The following is a 10,266-nucleotide window of genomic DNA, read 5'->3' as shown; positions in this document are numbered from 1 at the left end:
AAGGGCATAAGAAGTGTAATGGAGAAATGTAAGATCACTAATGTTCATATTTAAATTGCATGTGACTGACAATGTATAACATATTCAGAGTCTCTGTAACCTACATGATACACATACAGTACTTATCAACTCTGTAGTCTCCAGACAGACACTCAAGGTGTCGACTGAATATTTGGAATGGTTTTACATGTCTCTTGTCCGCTGATAATAGTAATTGACGTCAGCTAATCGCTGAAGGTCCTGGTACAAGGACCGAGGACACAGAGGAACACGTACACACATAGCGATGTATTACATCATATAGCTCAGGGTATATAAGCTGTGTTCTTCCTAATGGAGGTTGAACAAGTTTTCTGCATTGAAGCTGATTTTTGTTCCCTTGTTGCAATCTATTTTTGCAACTGGACTTGTATTCTTATCCACTGGGACTACTAGGGGTTATTTCAGGATAAGGCCAGTGACTCTAGTCTAACCAATAAGGTGCTGACTATTTAATTGCACAGGGTTAGAAAGGGATTGATTTTGATTACAGGGTCAGTTTCTAGCATTCTATTATACTCAATCAGGTATATATATCTGCATTAGGCAGAACAGGCTGTAAAGGACAGTATTGCAGACACATGCAGACACTTAGCTTATATCTTATTGAGCAGGTATGGCAGTAAGGTGGTGTTCCTATAGGTTTGTTATGTTGGTAGTGTTTGCATGTTATGCTGATGCACAGCCCAACTGGAGATTTCCTCCAACCAACAACCCCCAACCCCAAGTTAAGCCTAGTCAGCCCCAATGGCCAGAGCCCCAGTGGCCACAGCAGCAAACTCCCCAGAAACCACAACAGCGGACTCCCCAGAGGCCAGAGTCCCAGGGGCCACAGCTGCAGAATCCCCAGTGGTCAAAGCTGCAGAATCCCCAGTGGCCACAGCTGCAGAGTCCCCAGGGACCACAGTTGCTGACTACCCAGAGACCGGCGCCCCAGGGGCCACAGCTGCAGACTCCCCAGGGACCACAGCTGCTGACTCCCCAGAGGCCAGAGCCCCAGGGACCACATCAGCAAACTACCCAGAGGCCAGAGCCCCAGAGGCCACAACAGCAGACTCCTCAGAGACCAGAGTCCAAGGGGCCACAGCAGCAAACTCCCCAGAGACCCGAGCCCCAGTGGCCACAGCCCCATGGACCACAGCTACAGAATCCCCAGTGGCCACAGCTGCATACTCCTCAGTTGCCACAGCTGCAGACTCCCCAGTGGCCACAGCTGCAGACTCCCCAGAGACCAGAGCCCCAGGGGCCACAGCTGCAGACTCCCCAGAGACCAGAGCCCCAGGGGCCACAGCCCCATGGACCACAGCTGCAAAGTCCCCAGAGACCAGAGCCCCAAGGGCCACAGCTGCTGACTCCCCAGAGACCAGAGCCCCAGGGGCCACAGCTGCTGACTCCCCAGAGACCAGAGCCCCAGGGGCCACAGCTGCAGACTCCCCAGAGACCAGAGCCCCAGGGGCCACAGCTGCAGACTCCCCAGAGACCAGAGCCCCAGGGGCCACAGCTGCAGACTCCCCAGGGACCAGAGCCCCAGGGGCCACAGCTGGAGGCTCCCCAGGGGCCACAGCTACAGACTCCCCAGAGACCGGCGCCCCAGGGGCCACAGCTGCTGACTCCCCAGAGACCAGCGCCCCAGGGGCCACAGCTGCAGACTCCCCAGGGTCCACAGCTGCTGACTCCCCAGAGACCAGAGCCCCAGGGGCCACAGCAGCAGGCTCCCCAGGGGCCACAGCTACAGACTCCCCAGAGACCGGCGCCCCAGGGGCCACAGCTGCAGACTCCCCAGGGTCCACAGCTGCTGACTCCCCAGAGACCAGAGCCCCAGGGGCCACAGCAGCAAACTACCCAGAGACCAGAGCCCCAGGGGCCACAGCAGCAAACTACCCAGAGACCAGAGCCCCAGGGGCCACAGCTGCAGAGTCCCCAGGGACCAGAGCCCCAGGGGGCACAGCTGCAGGCTCCCCAGGGGCCACAGCTACAGACTCCCCAGAGACCGGCGCCCCAGGGGCCACAGCTGCAGACTCCCCAGGGTCCACAGCTGCTGACTCCCCAGAGACCAGAGCCCCAGGGGCCACAGCAGCAAACTACCCAGAGACCAGAGCCCCAGGGGCCACAGCAGCAAACTACCCAGAGACCAGAGCCCCAGGGGCCACAGCTGCAGACTCCCCAGGGACCAGAGCCCCAGGGGCCACAGCTGCAGGCTCCCCAGGGGCCACAGCTACAGACTCCCCAGAGACCGGCGCCCCAGGGGCCACAGCTGCAGACTCCCCAGAGACCAGCGCCCCAGGGGCCACAGCTGCAGACTCCCCAGGGTCCACAGCTGCTGACTCCCCAGAGACCAGAGCCCCAGGGGCCACAGCAGCAAACTACCCAGAGACCAGAGCCCCAGGGGCCACAGCAGCAAACTACCCAGAGACCAGAGCCCCTGGCGCCACAGCTGCAGACTCCCCAGGCACCACAGCTGCAGACTCCCCAGGCGCCACAGCTGCAGACTCCCCAGGTCCCGGCGCCGCAGCTGCAGACTCCCCAGGGTCCACAGCTGCAGACTCCCCAGGGCCCGGCGCCACAGCTGCAGACTCCCCAGGGCCCGGCGCCGCAGCTGCAGACTCCCCAGGGTCCACAGCTGCAGACTCCCCAGGGTCCACAGCTGCAGACTCCCCAGGGCCCGGCGCCACAGCTGCAGACTCCCCAGAGACCAGAGCTCCAGGGTCCACAGCTGCAGACTCCCCAGGGCCCGGCCCCGCAGCTGCAGACTCCCCAGAGACCAGAGCCCCAAGGTCCACAGCTGCAGACTCCCCAGAGACCAGAGCCCCAGGGGCCACAGCTGCAGACTCCCCAGGGCCCGGCGCCGCAGCTGCAGACTCCCCAGGGGCCAGAGCCCCAAGGTCCACATAAGCAAACTCCCAGGTGGCCAGCAGTAACTAAAACTCAAAATCCGAGATGCCAAGTAGAGTCTAAGGATACAGTGCAATGTGGAACCCCTAAAATTACTCTGTCTCAATGTGAGGCTATTGACTGCTGCTTCAATGGACAGCAGTGCTACTATGGGAAGGCAGGTGAGCGTCTGATAGATCTTCTTCCTTGTAATGCTCTGTATTTGAACAAAACATTACATTTTTCTCTTTCCCCAGTGACTGTGCAGTGTACCATGGATGCTCAGTTTGTGGTGGTGGTGGCCAGGAATGCCACTTGGCCCAACATAGACATTGATACCATCATTCTGCTGGGGGGAAACAACGGCCCCTGCAGTCCTGTTGGCAGCACTTCAGCCTTTGCCATATACCAGTTCCCTGTCACAGCCTGTGGAACCACTCTGAAGGTGAGTAGAGAGACAGAATATTCATTGTGTACACTGGCTCAGTATTAAAGGCCCAGCGTAGTCAAAAACGGGAATCCTGTTATTTATATACATTTCCACACTATGAGGTTGGAATAATATTGTGAAAATTATGATAATGCCCTTTTAGTGTAAGAGCTGTTTGAAAAGACTGCCTGAAATTTCAGTCTGTTTTGGTGGGATGGAGTTTTGGTAGTAAATTAGTTAACAGACCATTAGGAAAGAAAGTTCCAAACCTTTCTGCCAATCACAGCTCGTTTTCAGTTTTCCCCTCCCCACTCAGATCACTCCCAGTCAGAGCAAAATTCTTGCTTGAGAAATTGCTCTTTGCTAAGAAGCTATTTTAGTTTCTTTTTGACCATTTTAATTTAAACCCATCATCATTGTTACCCAGAAATGATTTGTTAGAGATAAAAATGGCTGTATTGTTGGACGTTTAAAGGCCAATTCCGGCACTTTTCAACTTCATTTTCATAATCTCCAGCACCAAACCAGTGGTCTATATATGTGAAAACAGCGCGTTTCTATGATCTGTGGTTAAAAAGCGAAGAAGAGCGAGCCTTAAAAAAGTGCTTCTCTGTGACATCACAGGGTAGAATTAAAAGTAAAAACGGTGATATTCAAAACCTGCAACAAGTTTCTAGCCCAAGCAGGGCTCTAATCTCCCAAATAATCATTGTTGTAATGATAAGGCTTCGCTGTACCTTTGTTTCCAAGTGCAGGTTTGATAGAGTCATGGTTGCATCATTACTACAGCGAAAATGGCTTGCATCTAGCCCAACCAGGGCAAAAGATCTGACCCATATTACAGGAGCAACATTTTTATCTTCCTATAGCGGATCGCCGGGACTGCAATTTATATTCATAAACAATGTAATTTGGTATTTTAATTAGGATCCCCATCAGCTGTTGCAAAAGCAGAAGCTACTCTTCCTGTGGTCCACACAAAAGATGAAACATAATACATAATGACATAATACAGAACATCACTAGAAAAGAACAGCTCAAGGACAGAACTACATACCTTTTTTTTTTAAAGGCACACGTAGCCTACATATCAATGCATACACACAAACTATCTAGGTCCAATAGGGGGGAGGCGTTGTGCTGCGAGGTGTTGCTTTATCTGTTTTTTTTAAACTAGGTTTGATGTTTATTTGAGCAATATGAGATGGAAGTTCCATGCAATAAGAGATCTATATAATACTGTATATAAATGTGCCCTGGGCTGTTCTAAAACTACTTGTGCGTTGTTAAACATTTGTTTACACATTGTTCCATCATTGGCTGGCTAGCTAGCTAACAACCTAGTAACTTTACCAGTATATCCAAACATTTGGGGACACAGAAAGGAAAAGGGATAGCTTCTTCCGGAGATCAATCATACCATTGAATGAATGAAATGTCCGAATAACAGACGGAATGATTTATTTCAGCTTTTATTTCTTTCATCACATTCCCAGTGGGTCAGAAGTTTATATACTCAATTAGTATTTGGTAGCATTGCCTTTAAATTGTTTAACTTGGGTCAAACATTTTGGGTAGCCTTCCACAAGCTTCCCACAATAAGTTGGGTGAGTTTTGGCCTATTCCTCCTGACGGAGCTGGTGTAACTGAGTCAGGTTTGTAGGCCTTCTTGCTCGCACACGCTTTTTCAGCTCTGCCCACAAATTTTCTATAGGATTGAGGTCAGGGCTTTGTGATGGCCACTCCAATACCTTGACTTTGTTGTCCTTAAGCCATTTTGCCACACATTTGGAAGTATGCTTGAGGTCTTTGTCCATTTGGTAGAACCATTTGCCACCAAGCTTTAACTTCCTGACTGATGTCTTGAGATGTTACTTCAATATATGCACATAATTTTCCTGCCTCATGATGCCATCTATTTTGTGAAGTGCACCAGTTCCTCCTACAGCAAAGCACCCCCACAACATGATGCTGCCACCCCCGTGCTTCACTGTTGGGATGGTGTTCTTCAGCTTGCAAGCCTTCCCCTTTTCCCTCCAAACATAACAATGGTCATTATGGCCAAACAGTTCTATATTTGTTTCATCAGACCAGAGTATATTTCTCAAATGTACGATCTTTGTCCCCGTGTGCAGTTGCAAACCGTAGTCTGGATTTTTTGTGGTGGTTTTGGACCAGTGGCTTCTTCCTTGCTGAGCGGCCTTTCAGGTTATGTCGATATAGGACTCGTTTTACTGTGGATATAGATACCTTTGTACCCATTTCCTCCAGCATCTTCACAAGGTCCTTTGCTGTTGTTCTGGGATTGATTTGCACTTTTCGCACCAAAGTACGTTCATCTCTAGGAGACAGAATGCGTCTCCTTCCTGAGCGGTATGACGGCTGCGTGGTCCCATGGTGTTTATACTTGCGTACTGTTGTTTGTACAGATGAACATGGTACCTTCAGGTGTTTGGAAATTGCTCCTAAGGATGAACCAGACTTGTGGAGGTCTATAATTTTTTTTCTGAGGTCTTGGCTGATTTCTTTTGATTTTCCCATGATGTCAAGCAAAGAGGCACTGAGTTTGAAGGTCGGCCTTGAAATACATCCACAGGTACACCTCCAATTGCCTCAAATTATGTCAATCAGCCTATCAGAAGCTTCTAAAGCCATGACATCATTTTCTGGAATTTTCCAAGCTGTTTAAAGGCACAGTCAACTTAGTGCATGTAAACTTCTGACCCACTGGAATTGTGATACAGTGAATTATAAGTGAAATAATCTGTCTGTAAATAATTGTTGGAAAAATTACTTGTGTCATGCACAGAGTAGATGTCCTAACCGACTTGCCAAAACGATAGTTTGTTATCAAGAAATTTGGGGAGTGGTTGAAAAACGAGTTTTAATGACTCCAACATAAGTGTATGTAAACTTCCGACTTCAACTGTGTATATATATATATATATATATATATATATAGAATTGTTTATTATTATAATACAAAAACACTGTCATGGGAAGCACAAATAAAACGTCTCAAATCACCCAGAAAAACAGTTACATTCATCCACAAATAAGACCTCAATCAATACTTTAAATTGAACGGCACCAGCACAACAAGATTAAACAAATTTAGAATTTTGTGCATTAAAACTAAAAGCAGATTTACCTTAGGAACCTCAAGAGTTAACCAATCCTGTGAACGGGTTAGGCAACTCAGGTGTCTATACTTCAACAGCAAAAAAAATATGGATAAGAGGTACATTTATGAAGTAGGGTCTTGTAAACAAAAAGTGACTAATGTAGAGATCTATGGGTCTTCAGCGAAGTCCAGCCAACCTTTTGAAATGGGATGCAGGGGTGAGTATCAAAACTGTCCCCTGTAACAAAACGAAGGGCACTGTGGTAGATGGCATCCAACGTGTTAATAGTAGTAGCAGCTGCACTTTGATAAATAATATCACCATTATCAAGAACAGATAAAAGGTTGACTGAATAGTCTGCTTCCTACTGCTTAAAGAAAGGCACGATCTGTTTCTGTAGAAAAAGAACTTTAAATCTTAGCTTCTTAACAAACTCATCTATATGTTTTTTATATGTCAAATCCATATCAATCCAAATGACTAAGTATTTATATGCGGGAAGGCGTTCAATTGGAGAACCATCTAATGAGTGAACATGTAGTTCATCTGAAACATTCTTACAAGAGTTTGAAAATAACATGCATTTCATTTTGTCCGTATTAAGCTCAAGTTTAAATCAGCAAGGGATTCCTGCATAGCTATAAAATCTGTAGTTTTGACACAGCCAGATCAACAGTAGAGGCAGAAGCATACATAATAGTATAATCTGCATATAGATTAAGTTTACCATTAACAGATTGACCAATGGTGTTTATATAAAATTACTTTACGTAATTTAGAAATGTGCCATTTTCACAAATGTTGACACTGGTATTATGCTGGAGATCCTGAAAATGAGGTTTAAAAGTGGTGGAGTTGCCCTTTAACGGTGGACTCTCCCCTGCAGGAGGAAAATGGTTATATGGTTTATGAGAACAGGATGGCATCTTCCTATGAAGTGGGGGTCGTACCCCAAGGTGCCATCACCAGAGACAGCCAATTTGAGTGAGTCTTCTCTCTGTAAGATTGAATTTACTTTATTGATTCCCAAGAGCTAGTTTCCTGCATCCAGATTTAGCCCATAAAGTGTTGATATGCTTCAAGATCCTACTGTATCAGTCACTGCCATGGTCTCCTTCTCTAGGCTGCTGTTCCAGTGTAAGTACTCCAATACTGCGGTGAAGGCTCTGGTTATTGACGTGAACACTGTTCCTGCACCCGCTCCGGTTGCTGTTATGGGACCGCTCAGAGTGGAACTCAGACTGGCCAAAGGAACTTGTGACACCAAGACATGTAAAGACGGTAAGGTTTATTTAATTTCAGACTTGTTCTGTGTCAATTTGTAGAACCTCAAACATATTGTTTTTTATAAATGACTTTTACATTAATTTTTTTACTTCCATCCTGTCTGACTTTCAGAGTCCAGTGCCTTCACATCGTTTTACACTGAGGAAGACTACCCTCTCACTAAAGTCCTGAGGCAACCTGTATACGTTGAGGTGCGCATCCTGGGGAAGAAGGATCCCAACCTGGTCCTATTGCTGGAGAACTGCTGGACCACCTCTGACCCCAGCCCTGTCAGCATGTCCCAGTGGGACCTCCTCATTGAAAAGTGAGTAACTACAGTACTAATCCACCTGATTATGCATGTCTTGCTCTGTTTTTCAAATATGTATTTTGAACAATATGTTTGACATTTCTTCATTGTGACTTCAGATTGCATCATCTACCACTATGTAAACTAAACACAAATGTGAACGCAACATGTAAAAGTGTTGGTCCCATGTTTCATGAGCTGTAATATAAGATCCCAGAAATCTTCCATATGCACAATTTTTGTTTACATCCCTGTTAGTGAGCATTTCTCCTTTGCCAAGATAGTCCATGCACCTGGCCGGTGTGGAAGAAGAAGCTGATTAAAAGCATGATCATTACACAGGTGCACCTTGTGCAGGGGACAATAAAATGTGCAGTTTTGTCACAAAACACAATGTCACAGATGTCTTAGGTTTTGAGGGAGCGTGCATGCTGACAGCAGGAATGTCCACCAGAGCTGTTACCAGAGAATTTAATGTTCATTTCTCTACCATAAGCCACCACCAATGTTGTTTTAGAGAATTTGTCAGTTCGTCCAACCGGCCTCACAATCGAAGACCATGTGTAACCATGCCAGCCCAGGAACTCCACATCCAGCTTCTTCACCTGCGGGATCGTCTGAGACCAGCCACCCGGAGAGCTCATTAAACTGTGGGTTTGCACAATCGAAGGATTTCTGCACAAACGGTCAAAAACCATCACAGGGAAGCTCATCTACATGCTCATCGTCCTCACCAGGGTCTTGACCTGCCTGCAGTTCAACGTTGTAACCCACTGCAGTGGGCAAGTACTCACCTTCGATGGCCACTGGCACGCTGGAGAACTGTACCGTGCAGATGGCATGGCGTCGAGTGGGCGAGCAGTTTGCTGAATTCAACGTTGTGAACTGAGTGCCCCATGGTGGCGGTGGGGTTATGGTATGGGCAGGCATAAGCTACGGACAACAAACACAATTGCATTTTATCGATGGCAATTTGAATGCAGACATACAGTACCGTGATGAGAATCTGAGTCCCATTGCTGCGCCATTCATCCATCGTCATTACTTCATGCTTCAGCATGATAATGCACAGCCCCAGATTGCAAGTATCTGTACACAATTCCTGGAAGCTGAAAATGTCCCAGTTCTTCCATGGCCTGCATACTCAGACATATCACCCATTGAGCACGTTTGGGATGCTCTGGATCGACGTGTATGACAGGGTGTTCCAGTTCCCGACAATATACTGTATATAGCAAGTTGGCCCAACCAGTGAAAAGTAGTGGGACAACATTCCACAATCAACAGCCTGATCAACTCTATGCGAAGGAGATGTGTTGCGCTGCATGAGGCAAATGGTGGTCACACCAGATACTGACTGGTTCTGATCCACACCCTACCTTTTTTAAGGTATCTGTGACAAACATGTGAAATCCAAAGATTAAGTCCAAATTAATTTATTTCAATTGACTGACTTCCTTTTATGAACTGTAACTCAGTTAAATCTTTGAAATTGTTGTATAATGCATTTATATTTTCATTTAGTGTATTTGGAATTGAGGCTTGGCAACATGAAGTTTCTTTACTCCTCTCTTTCTCCAGATGTTCCTACCAGAATGATAAGTACAGGACCACCATGGTCCCTGTGGAACTCTCCTCTGGCCTTCTGTACCCCAGCCACTACAAACGCTTCATCCTCAAGATGTTTACCTTTGTGGATCACACTCTGGCTCCCCACAAAGATACAGTAATTGGCTACCTTTATTCATACCTATTTGATATAATACACACAACTTGATGTGCTATTGGCTTTTCACTAACTTATTTTATGCTGTACAGATTTTCATCCACTGTAGTGCATCTTTGTGCTACCCTACTCCATGGGACTCCTGTGAACAAAAATGCAACAAACAACGTGGGTAGTATTCTCCCTTTACAAAGGCCTTGTTTGGACACTATAGCCCATATTTAAAGTGTCTCGGAGTACAAGTGCCTGTCTAGGATCAGATTCTTCCTGTCCATAACCGTAATCATTTTCATGATTTAAAAGACAGCTGATCCTAAATCAACAATCCTATGCAGATGCTTTGTGGTGGTGAATATGACCCAGGTTCTGTTCTTAACCGTTTCCGTTGTGTTTTACAGGAAGATATGTTGCTTGGAGGAAGACTAGGCAAACTGCTGTGGTCTCCAGTGGAGAAGTGGTCCTGGTTGACAAAAAGCCAGCCTAGCCTTCAAACTACTGA

General features: G+C 46.8%; 1 pseudogene; it reads left to right on the top strand.

Moving 5' to 3' along the window:
- The first annotated feature begins 688 nt into the window (after window positions 1–688).
- Window positions 689–10,266, top strand: LOC120055346 (annotated as a pseudogene).

Source organism: Salvelinus namaycush, chromosome 11 (assembly GCF_016432855.1).
Source record: "Salvelinus namaycush isolate Seneca chromosome 11, SaNama_1.0, whole genome shotgun sequence".
In the NCBI taxonomy this organism is placed as follows: domain Eukaryota; kingdom Metazoa; phylum Chordata; class Actinopteri; order Salmoniformes; family Salmonidae; genus Salvelinus; species Salvelinus namaycush.
This window is presented reverse-complemented; position numbering and strand designations above follow the sequence as displayed.